This window comes from Microcaecilia unicolor, chromosome 9, assembly GCF_901765095.1.
Source record: "Microcaecilia unicolor chromosome 9, aMicUni1.1, whole genome shotgun sequence".
Classification (NCBI taxonomy): Eukaryota; Metazoa; Chordata; class Amphibia; order Gymnophiona; family Siphonopidae; genus Microcaecilia; species Microcaecilia unicolor.
In genome coordinates, this window is record NC_044039.1 from 96,117,564 (window position 1) to 96,141,320 (window position 23,757).

The 23,757-nt window shown below is 43.5% G+C and overlaps 1 protein-coding gene across 2 annotated transcripts in view; it reads right to left on the minus strand.

Annotated features, from left to right (window-relative positions):
- LOC115477466 (inositol 1,4,5-trisphosphate receptor type 2) overlaps positions 1-23,757 on the minus strand; it is an 801,768-nt gene that overhangs the window by 44,322 nt on the left and 733,689 nt on the right. The gene's annotated exons all lie outside the window — the stretch shown is intronic.

Consider the following 23,757-nt stretch of genomic DNA (forward strand, 5'->3'; position numbering starts at 1 on the left):
AGAAAGATGTGGAGATGGAAGAATAAGATGAGGGGATGGATGATAAGGAAAAGAAAAGGAAGGGCTAGAAAAAAAAATGGGAGCAATTATGCACATCAAGGGTGCCACTAAATTGAGAGTTAGGCGCTATCCCCCAGATTCAATACATTACACCCAAAATAGTGTGCCCAATTTGCTTGCACATCTTGAGTAACAAACCATTAACAAGTAATAATTGGGTGCTAAAAACCAATTACAGTTTATTGGCTCCAGTTAGGATTTGTGTACGCTTCTTGCTAAGTGCTATTCTATAAAGGTGTGCAAGCAAATCTTTTAGCATGCCACTCAAAAGTTGGTGTGGACATGGGAGGGGCATGGGCGGGTAATGGGCACTCACTAAATAAATGTGCAGTATTACAGAATACCGAGGATCCATGCCATTGATTATACACGTGTCAGTATCAAGTGATTATTTTATGAATTGGCTGGAGAAGGAGAAGATCTCTTCAACAAGGCCTACAAAGATAACTCATAGCCTTACAAACTACCTCACCAACCCATTCAGCTATTAAAGTCCACCTTCTATACTATCCTGCCTAACACCTTCCTTCTCTCTTCCCTTACTTAATGTTTGTACATTTCCAATTGTATCTGATATCCTGTACATTACCAATTGTATTCGTGAACCTGGAATGACTATGTTATAACAAAACTCTGTAAGCCACATTGAGCCTGCAAATAGGTGGGAAAATGTGGGATACAAATGCAATAAATAAATAAATAAATAAATAAAATCTTTAAATACCAATAAATGCAATCAGAGACCAAGAACATATTGCAGAAAGATATAGAAATATTTCCCATTGTACTGGGAGAGAGACACAAGATAGACTAAGAGGTTTTGCTACAACACTTTGTGTGCTAGAGAAGACAGGTTGAACTGTCCTCAACCATTTGTTCTATTGTGGTGGCATGGTGTATTTGTCTCCGAGTACATATAATCAACTTTTATCTGAATAGGTTGCCTATACATGTTACATCCTATAATTCTAAAAAGAAGATTTTTGACATGATGTAAGTACTAGTCAGCAGTGGCGTACCTAGGGTAGTTGACACCCGGGGCCGGTCATTTTTTAACACCCCCCCCCCCCAAATCCAGTACTAGGCATACCGAGAATACAAAACATCAGGACCTATAGAGCGATTCTACCATACCATAAGCAGTAATTTCTATGAGTCACACAAGGAAAAGGAAAGCATCTTAAACACTACAGTAAGCACTAGAACATCAATTCACCTATTGTAAAACGAAACCAGACAGAATAATACAGATCGTCGATCCTGCACAGTCAATGCCAACTGAAAGCCATGTCTTTTTCACAAACACAGATACACCCTAATCCACTATAGAATAAGTAGTAATATTTAAACTTTCTATTTAGACAAAAATTAAACTGAACCTCCAAAATGCCAGACTCTGCATACAATGCAACACCACAGAAACAGAAAACGTCCCCTAGTACTGTGCAAAACATAAAGACAGCAGATGTAAATTTGAAAAAACTAACAAATACCAATCACCACTTTACAAATTAACAAATAGAAATAAAACAAATAATATCATTTTATTGGACTAATACATTTAGCTTTCAGAGACCAAAATCTCCTTCCTCAGGTCAATACAGTATAGTGCTGTTACATTATCCTAGCCTGACCTGAGGAAGGGGGTTTTGTTCTCTGAAAGTTAAGTCAAAATGTATTAAAATTAGTCCAATAAAAAGATGACCTTATTTACATGTTCTACTTATAAACATTTATTAACACAGCTACAATACTATATCCTAAAGCAAAATAATTAAAATATATATTTACAGTTTGTTGTCTCTGGTTTCTGCTTTCCTCATCTTCTTTTCACTGTCTTCCTTCCATCCAGCATGTCTTCGCTCACTCTACTACTACTACTACTACTACTATTTAGCATTTCTATAGCGCTACAAGGCATACGCAGCGCTGCACAAACATAGAAGAAAGACAGTCCCTGCTCAAAGAGCTTACAATCTAATAGACAAAAAATAAATAAAGTAAGCAAATCAAATCAATTAATGTGAACGGGAAGGAAGAGAGGAGGGTAGGTGGAGGCGAGTGGTTACAAATGGTTACGAGTCAAAAGCAATGTTAAAGAGGTGGGCTTTCAGTCTAGATTTAAAGGTGGCCAAGGATGGGGCAAGACGTAGGGGCTCAGGAAGTTTATTCCAGGCGTAGGGTGCAGCGAGACAGAAGGCGCGAAGTCTGGAGTTGGTAGTAGTGGAGAAGGGAACAGATAAGAAGGATTTATCCATGGAGCGGAGTGCACGGGAAGGGGTGTAGGGAAGGACGAGTGTGGAGAGATACTGGGGAGCAGCAGAGTGAATACATTTATAGGTTAGTAGAAGTTTGAACAGGATGCGAAAACGGATAGGGAGCCAGTGAAGGGTCTTGAGGAGAGGGGTAGTATGAGTAAAGCGACCCTGGCGGAAGATGAAACGGGCAGCAGAGTTTTGAACCGACTGGAGAGGGGAGAGGTGACTAAGTGGGAGGCCAGCAAGAAGCAGATTGCAGTAGTCTAAACGAGAGGTGACAAGGGTGTGGATGAGGGTTTTGGTAGAGTGCTCGGAAAGAAAGGGGCGGATTTTACGGATGTCTGCCCTCTCTAATGTCCCTTCCATCCAGTGTCTGCCCTCTCTCTCTCTGCCCCTTCCATCCACTGTCTGCCCCAGTCTGCCATCTCTCTCTCTTCCTTCCATCCACATCTGCCCTCTATTTCTGCCCCTTCCATCCACCATCTGCCCCAGTCTGCCATCTCTCTCTCTTCCATCCACATCTGCCCTCTTATCTCTGCCCCTTCCATCCACCATTTACCCCAGTCTGCCCTCTTTCTCTCTCCCCCTTCCACCCACCATCTGCTCTTTCTCTCTGCCCCTTCAATCCGTCTGCCCTCCCTCTCCCATCCATCCAAGGTCTGCCCTCCCTCACGCTCCCCACTTCCATCCAGGGTCTGTCCCCTCTCTCTCTGCCCCCTCTTTTCTGCCCCCTTATTCCACCTGCCTAGTTCCAGCCCCAGCCCACATCTCCCACCTGCCCCCCTTTTCAGCCCCACTATCCCACCAGTCCCCAGCCCTTTTCTCCCATCAGTCCCGAGCTTCAGCCCCAGCCAGTTCTCCCTGTCCCCTTTAAAGCCCCCAGTTTCAGCCCCAGCCCCGTTTCAGCCCCAGCCCAGTTCCAGTACTAGCCCCCTTATCCCAAATACCCTCCTTTTCAGCCCCCAGTTCCAGCCCCCTTCATCCACCACATGCCTTGCATCCCCCCTTTTCAGCCCCAGACCCATTCTCCCACCTGCCCCAGGCATGGACCCATTTTCCCTCCTGCCCCCTTGTCAGACCCCCAGACCCCTTCTCCCATCTGAGCACTCCCCTCCCCAATCCCCTTCTCCCCTATGACCACCCCCACCCTCCCCAATCCCCTTCTTCCCTCTGAGCACCCTCACCCTCCCCAATCCCCTTCTCCCCTCCTCCCCTCTAAGCACCCTTCCCAATCCCCTTCTCCCCTATGAGCACCCCCACCCTCCCCAATCCCCTTCTCCCCTATGACCACCCTCCCCAATCCCCTTCTCCCCTATGAGCACCCCCACCCTCTCCAATCCCCTTCTCCCCTATGAGCACCCTCCCCAATCCCCTTCTCCCCTACGGTATGAGCACCCCCACCCTCTCCAATCCCCTTCTCCCCTCTGAGCACCCTCCCCAATCCCCTTCTTCCCTCTGAGCACCCTCACCAATCCCATTCTCCCCTCTGAGCCCCCCCTCCGTCGAGAGGCCTGAGCCCTCTTCACCCTAAAGCCACAACCCTGCTTTTTTTTTTTAATCCGTGCAGCGATGCAGGCAGCGCCTCGCGTCTGCCCTGCATGAACTGAAAAGAGGAAATCGCTTTGCTGACGTCGGGCCTTCCCTCGCTTGTTGTCCCGTCCTCTTTTGAGGTAACTTCCTATTTCCTCGAGGGCGGGACAACAAGCGAGGGAAGGCCCGACGTCAGCAAAGCGATTTCCTCTTTTCAGTTCATGCAGAGAAAACGCGAGGCGCTGCCTGCATCGGCGATCGCTGCATGGATTAAAAAAAAAACTGTCGGCTCTCGCGGAGCACCCCCCACCCGCTGACACCTGGGGCGGACCGCCCCCACCGCCCCCCCTTGGTACGCCACTGCTAGTCAGTATTACCAGTAAACTGAGAGACAGAGATCATACTCCAGGTGTCTTGGCTTAGGATGAAGGTTCATTACTGACATGGTTTATGTTTATTAAACTTGACATACCACTTATCCAGTACAAAGTGGTTTACAATACAATTTATCCACAAAACTAATCCATTTGGAGACATTATCCCAACAGAAAAGTTATGCAGGAGTAAGACGAAAACAGAGGTATTTTTGACAAAAAGAGGAACAGCAAGAATGAATAAACAGAAACATGGCAAAGAAGGGAAACAAAACAGAAGCACGGAAGACAAAGGAAGAAAATAAGGGAGAAGGGAAAAAAAGGTGATGAGAATGATAGGTGGTATCAAACTGGTAGAAACAGTATATGATGGAATAATGGTTCTCAACCCAGTCCTCAGAGCACAAGTAATCAGGGGGTCTTTTACTAAAGCGTACCTCGAGTTATCTGCAGCAACGCCCATAGGAATAAAATAGGCCCTGCTGTAGATAACTCAAGCTTTAGTAAAAGACCCCTTCAGTTTGGTTTTCAGAATATCACTAATAAATATGTATGACATAGATCTACATATAATGGAGGCAGTGCATGCACATTTCTCTCATGCATATTCATTTTGGATATCATGAAAACCAGATTGGCTGGATGTGCCCAGAGGACTGAGTTGAGAGCCATTGTGATGGGCAATATCCCCCCTCCAGTTCTCTCATCTCCTGGGCCTACCCCTACTTAGGAAAGAATGTAGGCAGCTAGGAGAGGGAAGGCAGAACAAGGTCTAGGATACACAGAGAAGGTTGGTGCAGACCTCTTCCCACTCCTGCTACCACTAATCTCCCTAGCCACTACTTTTTGTTTAGAAAATTACTTAAACCCTCACATGCCCCTACCCACGCCCTCCCTCTGACATCCATCCTCTTAGTCACTGAATAGAGACGGGCTTTTTAAACCTGTCCTTGGAACCCACAGTGAATATGCATGAGATATATTTCCACATAACCAGTTCATGGCATGCAAGTTTATTTCAGGCATACATGTATATTTTTAGTTTTATTATTATAGAGGTTTTGGATTGCCTTACTTTTTTTTTTTTTTTTTTTAACTTTTTAAACATTTATTCTGCTGCACTAATTTGATTAGGTTTATGTGTTCTTCATTTCCATTTTTTTTTTACATACACCAATTTGTGCAGATTCTTTAAGATTGGGAAAGTGTTTTCAGACTGTTTCTAATAAATAAATAAATGTTCACTGATGACAGCCTAAAAACCTCACCAGCTGATGATCTTCCAGGACAGGTTTCAGAATCACTGTTACACAGAACCTGAATGTGTATAATCTGGTCTACAGTTTGCACTTCTCCTCCTACACCAAAGAGAGTGGACTGAAACCAGAAGGTTGCTAGTGAACTGGCTTCCCTGGTAAATGCATGCATAATCAAGGAAGCCTCAAAACCACTAAACTGCAGGCTATGACTCAGAGGATATCAGACTTTTGAAAGCTGTAGATGCTATGCTTCTGACAACTGGAGGATACTAGTCAATGTTTTTGTCTTGCCCTTTGAGTTTCTATTTAATGCTTACAAAAATTTATTCCCCCCTGTTTACAAAGCTGCGCTAATGGCTGCCAGTGCGCTAATGCCGACACATCCCATTCACTATGAATGGGCTGTGTCAGCATTGCCATGCAGCTTTGTAAACAGGGAGGGTATATTTGTATTCTGGTTTGTTTGTTTTTAATTAGCAGGAAATGTATTTCTGTTCCTGTGTATTTTGCTGCTTAAGAAGCTGAATTTGTTTTTCAGTTTACCAGTCATAATAGACTTAACTGAAATGTTTCCTGGAATGGCTGCATCTGACTATGTCCACCACTGCCCACACAATACCTCACAGTAACAATAAGACACACGTATGCATATTTGGACTACTTTAGCATAACGCATGCAAGTCCGGGAGTCATAAATGCTAGATTCAGTAAATGGTGCCGAAATTTGAGCACCAGGTCACCCTTTATAGAACAGCACATAGGGCCGATTCCTGCAACTAAAATAAGGTGCCAGGACGTACGCCCCCTGAAACCAGGTGAAAACCCTGTCACAGAAGTTGGGTGCACAGCCCCAGTGGCGTTGGAATGGGGGGCGGTGGGGCGGTCCGCCCCGGGTGCATGCCACTGGGGGGGTGTCGGCTCTGCTGGGTCCCTGCTCCCTCTGTCCCGGGACAGGTTACTTCCTGTTCCGGGGCGGGGGGAGCAGGGAGCCGGTGAAGCCGATGCAGCTCCAGGCGACGTGCACTTGGGGTGGACTGGCCCTCCCGCCCGCCTCCGCTAGTGGTAAGAATGCGCTTGGGGGGTGTGCGCGCCGAGTGGGGGGGGGTGCCGTGTGCAGCGGCAACCCGCCCCGGGTGTCAGCCGCCCTTGCTACGGCACTGCACAGCCCCCCAATTTGTAACACTGCATATAACTTTTGGGATCACCCATGCCCCCTTTTGGGTTGTGCGTGAGATGCTTTATAGAATTGCACTTAGGCAGTTGTGCACGCAAATCCTAATAGGTGCCAATTAACGTCAATAATTGTAAGCGCTCAATTATTGCCATTAATTGGCGCATTAACCAATTACATTGTACACGCATCTCAGAATCATGCCCAAATTGAGCAACCTTTATAGAATCTGGGTAAAATGTACTCTTTAGATGCCATGCAATAATATACTCTCTTGTTCTTCCTAGTGGTTAAGTGTGGTGGGTTGAGATCCTGGGGAACTGGGTTTGATTCCCCCTGCAGCTCCATGTGACCCTGGGTAAGTTACTTAACCCTCCATTGCCCCTGGAATGGAGGAGTAGCCTAATGGTGTGTAATGGGCTGAGACCCTGAGGAACTGAGTTTGATTCCCACCACAGCTCTTTGTGACCTTTGGCAAGTCACTTAACCCTCCACTGCCCCATTGTGAGCCCATTTGGGACAAAAAGTACCTGTACAGATATTTGTGTGAGAACTGCTGGATTCCCATATGAAGGCTCGAGTGGTATATCATGTGTTAAATAATAATAATAATAATAATAATAATAAGTACCTCTCTCCTCATCTTTATTGTTTAGCCACCAAGAACTCACAACTCACAGTGAAGGATGTATAGGCTAAAAGCTGAAAAATGTGAAGATGCATTGCAAACAAAAATATTCCTGAGTATTCTACTAATTCTGTAAAACATTGGAATAAACCAGTAAAATGTGAGGTGTATGCACAAATATTAATCTACTTGAAAGTATAGAAATAAAAGTTAATGAATAAAATTAAAACAAAGATAATGTGAAGGGGCATAATCGAACGGAAACGTCTATCTCCATGGGCGTTTATCTCCGAGAACGGGTCCGTGAAGGGGCGGACCGAAGCGTATTTTCGAAAAACATGGACGTTTATCTTTTTTTGAGCTGGGCGTTTTTGTTTTTCAGCGATAATGGAAACCGAAAGCGCCCAGCTCAAAAACGAATAACTCCAAGACATTTATTCGTGGGAGGGGCCAGGATTCGTAGTGCACTGGTCCCCCTCACATGCCAGGACACCCACCGGGCACCCTAGGGGGCACTTTTACAAAAAAAACAAAACAAAACAAGGTAAAACAGCTCCCAGGTGCATAGCACCCTTCCCTTGGGTGTTGAGCCCCCCCAAATTCCCCTCAAAACCCACTGCCCACAAGTCTACACCATTACTATAGCCCTAAGGGGTGAAGGGGGGCACCTACATGTGGGTACAGTGGGCTTGGGGGGCGGTTTGGAGGGCTCCCATTTACCAGCACAAGTGTAACAGGTCCCCTGGGGATGGGCCTGGATCAACCTGCCTGAAGTCCACTGCACCCCCTAATAACTGCTCCAGTGACCTGCATACTGCTGCCAGGGAGGTGGGTATGACATTTGAGGGTGAAAATAAAAAGTTGTGAAACGGCATATTTTGTGGTGGGAGGGGGTTTGTGACCACTGGGGGAGTCAGGGGAGGTCATCCCCGATTCCCTCCAGTGGTCATCTGGTCATTTAGGGCACTTTTTGGGGCCTTATTCGTGGAAAAACAGGGTCCAGGAAAAGTGCCCTAAATTCTCGCTAAAAACGCATATTTTTTTCCATTATCGGCGAAAGGCACCCATCTCTGATCGGTCGATAACCACGCCCCAGTTTCACCTTCACCATGCCTTCGACACGCCCCCATAAACTTTGTCCGCATCCGCGACGGAGTGCAGTTGAAAACGTCCAAATTCGGCTTTCGATTATACCGCTTTATTCGTTTTTGTGAGATAAACGTCTATCTCCCGATTTGGGTCACAATATAGGCGTTTTTCTATTTCGATTATAAGCAGGATAAGGTGATACCTTTTCATGGGACTAACTTTATACATTTTAAAAAAAAATTTGTATAAGAGTTTATTGAATTTGAGAAAGACAATTCAAATACAAACTGAATGCAGCAAAATACAAAAGAAGGTTGCATTCCTCTACAGACAAATTTGTGTTGCAAACAGCACTAATTCCATATAACATACTGTAAAAGCTCTCCCAGCACAGAGGTTAGATAACAAATTCTCCTATTATTTATAACAAGGTTTCCCCCCATTTAACCCCCCCTCCCTTCACTCATCCCCCTCTCATCCCATGACTCATCATGAACAGTGTGACACAAAAGGATCCCAAATAGCTTCCCACTTGGACAAAGTTTTATGACGTGCGGACCAAAGTCTCTCCATCTCACAGATATACCACAGCTTGTTTAACCACTAACTTTATACATTTTTTACTAACTTCTGGGAGCCAACATCCTTTTTCTCAGATTTTTATTATTATATTTTTTATTGTAGAAATAAAGGCTAACATTCTAGATAGCTTTAATCCAGCTCCCCATGCATTTCTTATGACAAGTGTCAACTTTACAACCCTCTTTTACCCCAGAAACTCACTCACCAATTTTAAAAAGTGGAAGCTTGACCTCTAGTGGTAATACCACAAGAGTACCACTAGGGATCAATTGGCACCATTTTGTTACTTGAATACTATTGGACTGGCGCAACTGGGGATTGCTCTTGACTCCTACTGTTGGACACCAGGTCCAAAGAGGAAGGGATCTCTTGAGAGAACTAGGGAGCTGTCCTCAGAGTGGGGCAGGGATCTCTCCATGGATAGAAAAGAGGTCATGGAGTGTCTATTGGAGGGACTGTGATTGCGGAGGGTGGGATGTCTTTTGCTGGACAGAGAATCGAGGGTGGATGTGACTGTGACAATTAGAAAACTACTGGCCCCTTTTAAGATGGTCCCTGAAGCATCAAGATACAGATTAGCAGCTCAATGCTTCTGAGAAGGAAAATAACACCAGGTCTAAGCTGGTGTAACCCAGGTCTCACCCGTGCACTAGTTATGGCCCTGGGCCACAAAACAGATCTTAGTTCAGTTTCACATTCACGGCCAATCTCCTCTCATATGTCAGTTCAAGCACATATGCAGTTGAGCTTGGAAGCAGGTCAATGGTCTGGAATAGCGATCCGGGGTTTGAGAGGCTAAATTCTCTCGCCAGTTCTGCATTAAATGGCAAAGTTCCCATGCTACTCCCTTAATTCATCTTAACGTCTACCTCTATTAGAATGATATGATAATCCTAGACCTAAGGGGCCTGAACAAATTTCTGGTTCGAGAAAAGTTCAGGATGGTTTCCCTGGGTACCCTTCTTCCCATGATTCAAGAGAACGATTGGCTATGCTCTCTGGACTTAAAGGATGCTTACACACACATTTTGATACTTCCAGCTCACAGGAAGTATCTTCGATTTCGGATGGGAACTCAGCACTTTCAGTACTGTGTGCTGCATTTTGGTCTGGCATCTGCGCCTTGAGTATTCACAAAGTGCCTAGCGGTAGTCGCAGCGTCGATACGCAGACTAGGAGTGCATGTGTTCTCTTATCTTGACGATTGGCTGGTGAAGAGCACCTTGAAGGCAGGCGCTCAGCTGTCCATGCGAATGTCTATTCAGGTGCTAGAACTACTTAGGTTCATGATCAATTACCCCGTCCCATCTCACTCCAGTCCAAAAGTTGGAATTCATTGGAGCCCTGTTGAACACAAAAGCAGTTCGAGCTTATCTTCCTGAGGCAGGGGCAGACAACATCCTGTCCCTGGTGTCCATAGCTTGAGCGTCTCATCAGGTCACAGCTCGGCAGATGTTGAGGTTTCTGGGGCACATGGCCTCCACAGTTCATGTGACTCCCATGGCACGCCAACAGATGAGATCAGCTCAATGGACCCTAGCTTCCCAGTGGTACCAAGCTACGGGGGTCTAGAGATGTAATTCAACTGTCCACCGACTCGAAATTCTGTGCAGTGGTGGACGATTCGATCCAATTTGACCTTGGGATGGCCATTCCGAATTCCTCATCCACAAAAAATGCTGACGACGGATGCATCTCTCCTGGGGTGGGGAGCTCATGTAGATGGGCTTCGCACTCAAGGAGCCTGGTCCTTTCAGGAAAAAGGTCTTCAGATCAATCTCCTGGAATTGTGAGCAATCTGGAACACTCTAAAGGCTTTCAGAGACCGGCTGTCCAACCAAATCATATTGATTCTGATAGTTACGGACGGGGAGAGGGATCTTGGAGTGATAGTATCTGGGGCTAGTTCTGGGCAAGACTTCTACGGTCTGTGTCCTGAAAATGGCAGCTACAAATCAAGGTAAGGTATACACAAGAAGTAGAACATATGAGTTTATCTTGTTGGGCAGACTAGATGGATCGTGCAGGTCTTTTTCTGCCGTCATCTACTATGTTACTATGTTACTATTATGGAGGCAATTTTTTTTTAAGTCTGCATATTTACAAAGTGAAGTGGTTTCCCTTTGAAAATTGCCTACAAGGTCCTCACAGATTTTTTCATCTGAAATTTATGTGGGGAGAAAATGACTGATACCTAGTATGTGTAGAGGTTAAAATCAAAATCTCTGCATGTCTTCCTCTACTAACTAGGGCTGGTGTAAGGAAATCCTGGGGCTCAGGGGGAAAAACTTGGGAAGGGACCCCAAAATCTAAGCTGTGTTCTCTTCTGGTCATAGCAAGCCTGGGGATCTCTGTGTTGTGCTGAGTAATTTTCAGACAGGCCATATTTACCCCCTGTAAAATGCTATTGGCCTTGGTATATGGCTTTTAAAATTGTCTTCCCCATTAATTTAAATTGGAGCAAAATTAAGTGAGTAGGAGGCATTGTTGCTTTAAATCAGGGTACCATACTGCAAACCTAGAGGGTTGCAAACCAGTCTGGTTTTCAGAACATCCTTAAATGGATATATATGAGAGAAATTTGCGTACAATGGAAGCCACATATGCAAACATGTATCATACATATTCATTCAGGATATCTTGAAAACCTGATCAGTTTTTGGTCCTTCAGAATTACAGGTGATATCTCTGCAATCTTGCAGTCAGAGTTTCAGAATAAATGGAATGATTTCATTGATACACATTTTCCTCTAAAATATCTGGGCCACCAAAGTTTACAGGTACAAAGTACGTGTGTTCATATTTTTAGCCACTAAGGGCCAGATTCTATATATGGCGCCCAAAAAACTGCATGGAAAATGCCTAAAAAACTGCATGGAAAACATTTCCGCCTAAGCGAATTCTATAAGAGGAGCCTAGATTTAGGCGCTATATATAGAATACACTTTATTGCTATCCTACCACCTAAAACTATGTGCCTCCATTTACACCAACAAAAACGTGGCGTAAATCCTAGTGCACAGAGGGCCATATTCTGTGCATAAATTTTAGAATGCTCACTTCCACGACCATTTCGCTGCCCATAACCACACCCCTTTTTACCTGTGTGCATTAGAATTTAGGCGCAGTGCGTTACAGAATATGCTTGGATTTCAGTGCGGAATACTAGGCGCACTATATAGAATCAAGGGGTAAGGGGGGGGGAATTCAATAAATGATGCTCAAAGTTAGGCACCAGGATTATCTGCGCTAAACTGGTGTTCTGTAAAGGATGCTCTGCAGAGAGCGCCTTCTACAGAATAGTAGCTTAGTGTGTATTATCATGCCAAACATTTCGCAACCTGATACAATCAATGGTACTAAGCCATGTAGACTACTGCAATGGAATTTATGCGGGATGCAAAGAACAAACCTTAAAGAAACTTCAGACCGCTCAAAACACGGCAGCTAGGCTTATCTTCGGAAAAACACGATTTGAAAGTGCAAAACCCCTTCACGAAAACTACACTGGCTCCCAATCAAAGAACGCATTGCTTTCAAAATCTGCACTCTGGTTCACAAAATTATCTACAGTGAAGCTCTGGGATACATGACAGACTTGATCGACCTACCAACTAGAAACACATCTGTACCTAAATCTGCACTACCCAAGCTGCAAAGGACTCAAATACAAATCAACTTACGTGCCCAGTTTTTCCTACAGAAGCACATAACTGTGGAACGCATTACCAAAAACCTTGAAAACTATGAACGACCATCTAAACTTCCGGAAAACACTAAAAACTAACCTGTTTAAAAAGGCATACCCTACCGATCCAACATAAATGCCTGATCTCTGCAACACAAAAAAACTAAAGAACGTAAAGGACATAACACAACTCTTCCGTTGTACGATTCCCTACTGTGGGAATTTGTTTACACCGGAGTCTGTAACGCCTCTCCAGTACTATTAAGTCACATTGAGCCTACAAATAGGTGGGAAAATGTGGGATATAAATGTAGCAAATAATAAATATCTCCTAGATTCTATATATTGTGCTGAGATTTCCATGCGGAAATAGAAGCATATTCCGTAACAATGTGCAGAAGCTAATTAGTTAATAAGCTAATCAGCACTAATTGGCACTGATTAGAATTTACATGAACTACTTGCTAAGCGTATTCTGTAATATGGTACACATAAATTCTAAGTCACATAGTTGAAAAGGGGGCACGGTTGTGGGTGTGGAATGGGCGGGTCGTAGGCGTATCTAAAATCTATGCACATTGCTCTAGAATACACCCACTCTGTGTCTAATTTAGGCACTGGGATTTACACCAGGTTTTACTTGGTGTAATTGGTTGCAACTAAATTTAGTCGCATGGACTGGCGCTTGGCGTATTCTATAAAACACATGGAAATTTAAGTTTATTCTATAAAATATGCCTACATTAAGGCGTACTTTATAGAATACGCTTTATGTCGGTGCTGACTTTTTTGGCATGGTATACAGAATCTAGTCTTATGCTCCTATCTTTGGGTGCCAACACACCTGCCAAAGGCTGCTGTAAAGCCTGGCGCCTGGAGCCCAAGTTATGGCAGTTAGGCATGCAAATGCAGGTATTCTATAACAATGTACTTAAATTCTGGGAACAGTCCTGACCCGTCCACACCTCTCCCATGGCCACGTCCCTTTGGAGTTACACGCTATGAAATTTAGGCATGCATGTTATAAAATAGGGTGTACAGCAGATCCGTGGAAAACTCCTTATTATTGCCAATTAAGTGCTTCTTAACACCAATTATTGATTGTCAGCACCTAATTAGTTTACCTGTAGGTCTGTAATCCATGCCCAAATTTGGGTAACCTTTATAGAATTCTGCGGTAAGTTGAGGGAAACGTTTAGAGCACTCTGCTTAGTTACCTAGGTATATACAGTCCTTGGAAACTATCCTCAAACTTCTTTCTATATACTCTCAGAGGCATCAAGGAAAGCTAAACATAATTTTGTGTTGCTTCTTTCATCTGTAAAGTAACATGATACTTAAAAACCTTTCTTATGGGCGGACGCAGCTTGTTAGCGTTCGCCGAGTCTCCCTGGACCTTTCCTTTTTGACTTCTGAAACAAGATTTCTTCGTTTAAAATGCCCCATACTAAAAGGAAAGGGGTGGTCAAGAGCTTACCACCCGCAGCGACGACCACCCGATCGGTCCAGTCGACCCTCGACGCTTTCGCTACAAGCATGCCACGGGCTACAGCGGTGAGGAGTTCTGCTGTGGAGGGGGTCGGAGGAGCGACGCCTTCCCTGGAACAGGATGCCATCACTCTATCCTCACCGGATATTTCCCCTCCCCCGTGTCCCGCGCACTACCGAGAAGCGGTGGATTCTCCAACAACGTCCGAAGTTGACGTTGTGGACTATTCGGCGGCTGGCGCTGCTGAGGCAGTGAACGGGAGGGATCTTCAACAACAAGAGCATGTAGCTCACACGGAGGTAACCCTTGAGGCCATATGGGCAATGTTAAAAACTTTAAATCAAACAGTTCTAAAGGCAGCTGCTGATACAGCTTCTTTAGTGATTAAAGTAGACTCTTTGCAAACCTCATTTGAAAAAATCAAGCAAGATACTGCTATACAGAATGAAGTATTTCAACAAGAGATTTCTACTATAAAAAATACAACACTCTCTCTGGTAAAAGATAAAACTTTTATTCATAGCAAAATAAATCAATTGGAGAACTATAATAGGAGACTTAACCTGAGAGTTTTAAATTTCCCCAAAATGGTTGAACTGAGTGGTTTGGAACTATTCAAAAAATATCTTACTGAGGTTCTCGGTTGTTCCTCTGAGATGATTCCTCCTATAAATAAAATATATTATCTTCCAATACCAAAAAAAAAAATGGAGGAACAAGGGAGAAAATCAGAAGAACATGGAATCCAAGCTGAAGGATTACAAAACTTAACGGCTTTCCTGGAAAATTCATTACCTGCAGTTTATACTCGTTCAACTTTACTTGTTTCTTTGGTCTTCGAACAAGACCTAAATTCAATTATGAAACTGTATTTCAAAAATGCTCAAAAAACTTTTTTGGGATTTCGCTTGTGGATTTACCCAGATGTCACTAAAATTACCCAGGAAAAAAGACGGGAGTTCCTCTTATTGAGAGATGAAGTTAAAGCTCTGGGGGCTAGCTTTTTGCTAGCATATCCATGTAAATGTCAAATTAAATATTTGGATAATAAGTACATTTTTTTTGAACCTGAACAATTGAAAAGTTTTGTTGAAACAAAGAAGATTGTCAAGTGACCTCTTGGACTAAGGGGAACAATGAAGTATTGAGAACCCGTGGGGCGGTCTAGGTCCTATTACCTAAATAAGGGAAATAATTTGATTTTGTCTCCTCAAGTTCTTTAACTCCCCCTTATTTGTGGTCTAAGATAGGAAAATATTGTTTCTAAGGATATGTGAAATATTATTGTGATTTCTTTTGAATGATTTTTCAATTCCGAGTTATCTTAAACAAGTATATCTTGTAATTATCTGAAACTTATAAATAAATAAATTAAAAAAAAAAAACCTTTCTTATATACCCTGGACACAACTGCCTGAAAACGTTTACTCTTTGGGGCAGTAAGTAAATGGGCAATTCTTGCCATTTTTGATCGTACTAAAGGGAGCATTTAGACTTACATAATATGAACACCAATCAGCCCCAGAAAAAAAGCAGAAAAACAGGGGACAACAAGCTAGCAATGGGAAAATAGCCAAATGCTAGCAAGCTGAGCTCTATGTGGTTCTGTCAGGATGGCTTGAGTCAGAAGCATAAATAAGTACTTGTAAATGGGAAATAAACAAAATTTCTCATTTTATTTATTTTTTCCTTTTTAAAATGAAACAAAAGAAAACAAAGTAAGTTTCATGTAGAAAAAAATAAAAAATTATGCTGCCATCACTAAAGAAGAAACATCGTATAAGTTTCAACGAGAGGTTTACATTAGTGGGCCTTCCCCAATCTTCTCTTCAGGTTTCTTCCTAAGGCAGAAAAAGTAGATTTGTTGGCCAGAGGAAAAAAAAAAAAAAAGTTACACGAAACTGCATTTGCCTCCACATTCACATAACCCAACAAGTAAATGTGACGGCCCATTTTACATACAACACTGAGATCAGAATTGAGACATCCAGGTTGGGATATAGACTGTTCCAGTGGTATTATAGAAAGAGCACTGCTGAATGTGGAGCCTTTGTGTAAATTATTTATAAGGGCATGCAGGCGTGCACATGTATTTGTGTGTGCATGCTATGGGAGCAGCCATTTTACAAATATACCCATTGGAAAAATGAATGGAATGAACTTGACAATTTCCATGGTGTGATGCTGATTTCATGACTTAAATATGTAAGGACACCACTTCAATATCTGACAGTCTTATTTTACAAACCTAGACATGTAAGTGCCACCCATTAACTGCAGTAGGGCCCATTTTATTCCTATGGGCCCAGCTGCACATAATTTGAGCTAATCTTTAGTAAAAAAAAACCTCAATTCCTATGGGTTTCCTCTCATTTGCTGTGCGGGAATTGCTAGCGCGGCTTTGCAAAAGAGGCCCCATGTTAACAAGTGTATCATGCCAAAACACCTAAAGTGAAAACCTTTGAATTTAACTTGCAGTAGGTTTTACACTTGATTCAGATAAGCAGTTTTTTATCCAACAAAAAAATAATAGTGAAGACTTTCATTCAAACTCTGTAATAGGCAGACATGGCCAAAAAGTCTGCTTTGTAGGATGTCAACAATAATATATTTGATTAAATTTAATATAAGATATGGATAATTTTCATGTTATAAACATTCATCCAATAGCGATCCAATCCAATAATTATCCTAAAAGCCAGGCTTGTTTGTGGCCCTCAAGCACCAAAGACCAATATGCTTCCACTAAAATACACAAAAATAATCAAATCAATATTTAGAGCCCTATATACAAAGGCACGTTAGCGTTTTTAGTGTGCGCTAACCATGTAGACGCCCATAGGAATATTATAGGCATCTACATGGTTGGTGACCACTAAAAATGCTAGTGCTTCTTTGTAAACACCCGTGCCCGGGTGCAGGCTACGCATGGTGAGTGCAGCATGGAGGGCTCGAACCAGTTGAGTTGAGACGTCTGACGAGATCCGCTGCCACCCCAAAAAGCGAGGAGAGGCAAACGAACCTCTCCCTGTGGGGTGCTAGCGAGAGAGCTGAGGGTGTGTGGCCGATTACGCCCCAGTCTGCCCCGCGCCTGCCCTGGCCCATCATCCCACCCCTATTCCAGCCACCAGAACCGCGGCAGTGAGTGGCTGACAGGCAGTGGACAGCAGCTGAACAGAGGCGGCCTGCCCTCCCGAATCAGCCGCTCCATCCCCAGGAACTGTGGTGGAAAGCAACCGACGAACAGCGGGCGATAGCGGCGTGGAGGCAGCCTGCTCACCAGACTCGACAACTCCATCCACCAGAGCCGTGGCCGAGAGCGGCTGAAGAGCGGCGGGAGGCGACGGAGCGGAGGCGACTTGTCTCCCCAATTCGGTCGCCCATCCGGGACCACAGAACGAACAACGGCCGGCTATCGGGGCAAAGATGGTCTGCTCCTCCGCCTTCAGCCCCAGCTTGCCCGCCCAGTCAGAGTGCCGATCAGCCAGGTAAAGGACGTGGGGAGACCCCATGAGCACACTGTGTGCCAGGCACTGCCATTTAAAAGTGTTAGACTTACAGATGGTCAAACAATAAAGAACGACAACGTTGATGCAGCATGCATAGGCTCACTTGCTATGTTTTGAGGGAACACCAATGACGGCTGCATGGGACAGTGGAAACAGAAACTAATAAAATAGCTTCCTTACTTATAATGGTCTAACTAGGCTCACTTCCACGACAATCTACTATACCTCCTTCAATACTCGCAAGCTTACAGGTTTACTGCTGTGCTTTGAGTGAATGCCAATGATGGCTGCACGGGGCACTGGAAACAGAGATTAACCATATGACTTCCTTGCTTACAATGGACTAGTTAGGTTCACTTCCACTCCAGTCTATTAAACCCCTTCAAGATTCGTCAGGCGCACGATGGAGACCTCGCAACTCGCCAATGATGGCTGCACGGGGCACTGTAAACAGAGATTAAACCATATGGCTTCCTTGTTTACAACGGACTAGTTAGGTTCACTTCCACTCCAGTCTATTAAACCCCTTCAAGATTCGTCAGGCGCACGATGGAGACCTCGCAACTTTTAAGAAGGACAAGACTGTTACGTAAATACAAGGTTCCATGAGAATAATCTTTAACATTGAATACAGCAACAATCTTCTTCTAAAATTTTACTGATATGATACCATAATGACCACCACCAAACTGCTCCTTGCAATCTACTCCTTATCCCTGATCCACCTAACAATGACCATCCCACTCGCAGAAATCAACAATATACCCATACTAATCAACAACCGAACAAGGATCAGACACACCACATCACACCAAACCGACATAAACCAAAATAAAGGAGAAGAACCAACAAGTGTATAACCTCAACAAAATGAAAAGATAGATCATAAAAAATCCACACAAACTAAGAAACGACAACTAACACATAACACCGAACGTAGAAAAACCATACCAAAAACTTCAAATAGGCTACGTCAACGCCAGATCTGTAGTAAACAAAACAACAAGAATAACAGACTGGATCACGTCAGCGAAACTTTATCTACTCTTCTTCTCTGAAACATGGATCCATTATCAGAAGGACCCTATCATCTTAAACCTATGTCCTCCAGGATACAAAGAGGCATATTTTCAAAGCACTTTGGGAGGCTAAGTTCCATAGGTTTCTATGGAACTTTGGGAGGCTAAGTGCTTTGAAAATATGCCTCAAAATCACTCACTGAACCAGAAAAAAAAAAAGAGGAGGGGGCATCGCACTCATCTACCGATCTCACCTCATGATTGAAACCACTGCAGAATCTATAACAACCCACCTCGAAATAGCCTCAACCAGAATCTAGCATAAAACCCTGCTTGACCACCTAAATTGCGTCCTATTCTACAGACCACCATGTAACTGGAACGAAAGCCAGGCGGACTTCATAGACTTTGTTTCAAATACAGTGGGGGAAATAAGTATTTGATCCCTTGCTGATTTTGTAAGTTTGCCCACTGACAAAGACATGAGCAGCCCATAATTGAAGGGTAGGTTATTGGTAACAGTGAGAGATAGCACATCACAAATTAAATCCGGAAAATCACATTGTGGAAAGTATATGAATTTATTTGCATTCTGCAGAGGGAAATAAGTATTTAATCCCTCTGGCAAACAAGACCTAATACTTGGTGGCAAAACCCTTGTTGGCAAGCACAGCGGTCAGACGTCTTCTGTAGTTGATCATGAGGTTTGCACACATGTCAGGAGGAATTTTGGTCCACTCCTCTTTGCAGATCATCTCTAAATCATTAAGAGTTCTGGGCTGTCGCTTGGCAACTCGCAGCTTCAGCTCCCTCCATAAGTTTTCAATGGGATTAAGGTCTGGTGACTGGCTAGGCCACTCCATGACCCTAATGTGCTTCTTCCTGAGCCACTCCTTTGTTGCCTTGGCTGTATGTTTTGGGTCATTGTCGTGCTGGAAGACCCAGCCACGACCCATTTTTAAGGCCCTGGCGGAGGGAAGGAGGTTGTCACTCAGAATTGTACGGTACATGGCCCCATCCATTCTCCCATTGATGCGGTGAAGTAGTCCTGTGCCCTTAGCAGAGAAACACCCCCAAAACATAACATTTCCACCTCCATGCTTGACAGTGGGGACGGTGTTCTTTGGGTCATAGGCAGCATTTCTCTTCCTCCAAACACGGCGAGTTGAGTTCATGCCAAAGAGCTCAATTTTTGTCTCATCTGACCACAGCACCTTCTCCCAATCACTCTCGGCATCATCCAGGTGTTCACTGGCAAACTTCAGACGGGCCGTCACATGTGCCTTCCGGAGCAGGGGGACCTTGCGGGCACTGCAGGATTGCAATCCGTTATGTCGTAATGTGTTACCAATGGTTTTCGTGGTGACAGTGGTCCCAGCTGCCTTGAGATCATTGACAAGTTCCCCCCTTGTAGTTGTAGGCTGATTTCTAACCTTCCTCATGATCAAGGATACCCCACGAGGTGAGATTTTGCGTGGAGCCCCAGATCTTTGTCGATTGACAGTCATTTTGTACTTCTTCCATTTTCTTACTATGGCACCAACAGTTGTCTCCTTCTCGCCCAGCGTCTTACTGATGGTTTTGTAGCCCTTTCCAGCCTTGTGCAGGTGTATGATCTTGTCCCTGACATCCTTAGACAGCTCCTTGCTCTTGGCCATTTTGTAGAGGTTAGAGTCTGACTGATTCACTGAGTCTGTGGACAGGTGTCTTTCATACAGGTGACCATTGCCGACAGCTGTCTGTCATGCAGGTAACGAGTTGATTTGGAGCATCTACCTGGTCTGTAGGGGCCAGATCTCTTACTGGTTGGTGGGGGATCAAATACTTATTTCCCTCTGCAGAATGCAAATAAATTCATATACTTTCCACAATGTGATTTTCCGGATTTAATTTGTGATGTGCTATCTCTCACTGTTACCAATAACCTACCCTTCAATTATGGGCTGCTCATGTCTTTGTCAGTGGGCAAACTTACAAAATCAGCAAGGGATCAAATACTTATTTCCCCCACTGTATATGTGTGTATCTAACTCCAATACACTAGTATTAGGAGACATTAACCTTCACCTTGAAGACCCAAACTCTACCAATGCACGATATTGCAAGGACTTCCTTCATCTATGTAACCTTACATGGCCACACATGCAAACAACCCACGCGAAGGGTCACACACTCGACCTCATCTCATACAAACTGTCCAATGATCAGAACCTAACCATAACACAAACTAGATGGACAGAAACACCATGGACTGACTATTACAAGCTAAACCTATCCCTAAAATGGCAAAAAAGGGGCTCTCTCCACACACAAGAACACACAACTTATACCACGAGAGGCCAAATAGACCCAGTTACTTTCTGGCAAAAGATATACAACAAAGACTGGACAGCACAAAAGGAATCCATATATTACCTCTCAGAATGGGACAAAAGATGCAGACACACACTAGACGAAATAGCACCCTTACAAATAAGAACTTCATGTAGACATAACTCAACACCGTGGTTCAACGAAGAACTGAAAAAACTAAAAACACAATCTAGGAAACTGGAACGCGCATGGAAAAAAACCAAAAGACGAGCACACACTCAACGCATGGAAACAACTACAAAGGAAATACAAATACGCAATAAGACAGAACAAAAGGTCGTACTACAAAACTAAAATTGGGCCGGACTACAAAAACACGAAGAAACTATACCATTTCGTGAACAAACTACTAGACACAACGCCGGTCACCACAACCAACACTGACATTCCATCTGCAGACAACCTTGCTAAATATTTCAATGAAAAAATCGTAAACCTACACAAAACCCTACCTCAGAAAAACATGGACATAGAAAACTTCATTAATGGTCTAGACCCAACCCCTGGTGAATACCTGCTGACCGAATATGGTCCAATTTTGCCCTCCTCAGCACCGACACAATTACCCAAGCGATAAAAAAATAATTCAACAGCCATTGACAACTGGATACCTGCCCCAGCTACCTAATACGATCTGCCCCCCACCGCTTCATAATAGGTCTTACATCCCACTTAAACTTCATGTTTCAACAGGGTATCTACCCTAAAGAAAAAGGCAACATCCTGCTCACCCCAATACCAAAAGACACCAAGAAAAAAAACAAACGACATTACCAACTACCGCCCAGTAGCATCTATCCCATTAGTAGTCAAACTAATAGAAGGACTGGTGACCAAACAACTCAATGACTACATACACAAATTCATTATACTACATGAGTCACAATCAGGATTTCGACCCCTACACAGCACCGAAACAGTACTACTCACTCTCCTAAACAAATTCAAGCAGGAAATAGCAATAGGCAAGAGCATTCTCCTCCTTCAATTTGACATGTCAACTGCGTTCGACATGGTTAACCATAACATATTGCTAAGACTCCTAGAATACTTCGGAATCAGTGGTGGCACTCTCAATTGGATTAAGGGTTTCCTAACCACAAGAATGTATCAAGTGAAATAAAAAACAAACATATCGTCACCATCGAAACCAGGCTGCGGAGTACCGCAAGGATCACTTCTATCACCGATCCTTTTCAACCTCATGACTCCACTAGCCAAGACCTTATCCACCCAAGGCCTTAACCCATTTACCTACGCTGATGATGTCACATTATACATCCCCTTCAAACATGATCTGGCAGAAATCACCAACGAAATCAAGCTAAGCTTAAACATCATGAACTCATAGGCAAATGCATTCCAACTAAAACTCAACACTGAAAAAAACACACTGTCTCATCATCTCATTCCAATACAATACATACAAACCCACAAACATTAACACCCCAGGATACATCCTCCCTATCTCAGACAGTCTAAAAATTCTCGGAGTAACAATTGACCGTAACCTACCACTAGAGATCCAAGCGAATTCCACCTTAAAGAAAATGTTTTTCTCAATGTGGAAACTCAAACGTGTGAAACCATTCTTCCCGAGGGAAATATTTCATAACATGGTACAGTCAATGGTATTAAGCCACGCAGATTACTGTAATGGAATCTATGCAGGATGCAAGGATCAAATCATAAAGAAACTCCAGACTGCCCAAAACACAGCAGCCAGGCTTGTATTTGGAAAAGCACGTTTTGACAGCGCCAAACCACTCCGAGAAAAATTGCATTGGCTACCAATCAAAGAACGTATCACTTTCAAAATCTGCACAACTGTCCATAAAGTTATCTAAGGCACCGGGATACATGACAGACCTTATCGACCTGCCAACCAGAAACACCACAAAATCTGCACGATCATACCTAAACCTCCACTACCCAAGCAGCAAAGGACTCAAATATAAATCCACCTATGCATCCAGCTTTTCCTACCTAAGAACACAACTATGGAACACATTACCAAAAGCAGTAAAAACTACGCCCAACCATTTTTCAGAAAGCACTAAAGACAGACCTGTTCAGAAGAGCATACCCCACCGACTTAACATAAAAATACCTGGACACTTGCAATACAATGTAACCAAAGACCGTAACAGACATTACCAGACTCTTCTTCCCCTTTTCCCTCCCTAAGTTCCCCCCAATTGTACCTACTATACATGTACCTCATTCTACCACAATATCACTTTGCATTCATTCATACTATGTATTTGTTCAGACCGTAATCGGCTAACACCGTTAACGGTTATATGTAAGCCACATTGAGCCTGCAAAAAGGTGGGAAAATGTGGGATACAAATGTAACAAATAATAATAATAATAAACACTGCACTTAAACTCCAGGGTCTGTGTTTCTTTTAAACTCTAGCCATGGCATTTCAAATATTCCCAGATATTCAATGCCAGTCCCTATTTTATTAAAAAAATTCTATTTCGCACAATCTGAAATTCTTGGCAATAACAAAATATAAGTATATAATCAGAGTTCTGAAACAGATAGTACAAGATTAAAAGACATCACATTAAGCAAACGTATAGCAGAAGTTATAAATATCACACAAAACAAAAATACAATTTAAGGGCAGACTTCTACGGCCTGTGCCCTGAGAATGGCAAGGACAAATCAAACTCAGATATACATATAAAGTATCACATACCATGTACAATGAGTTCA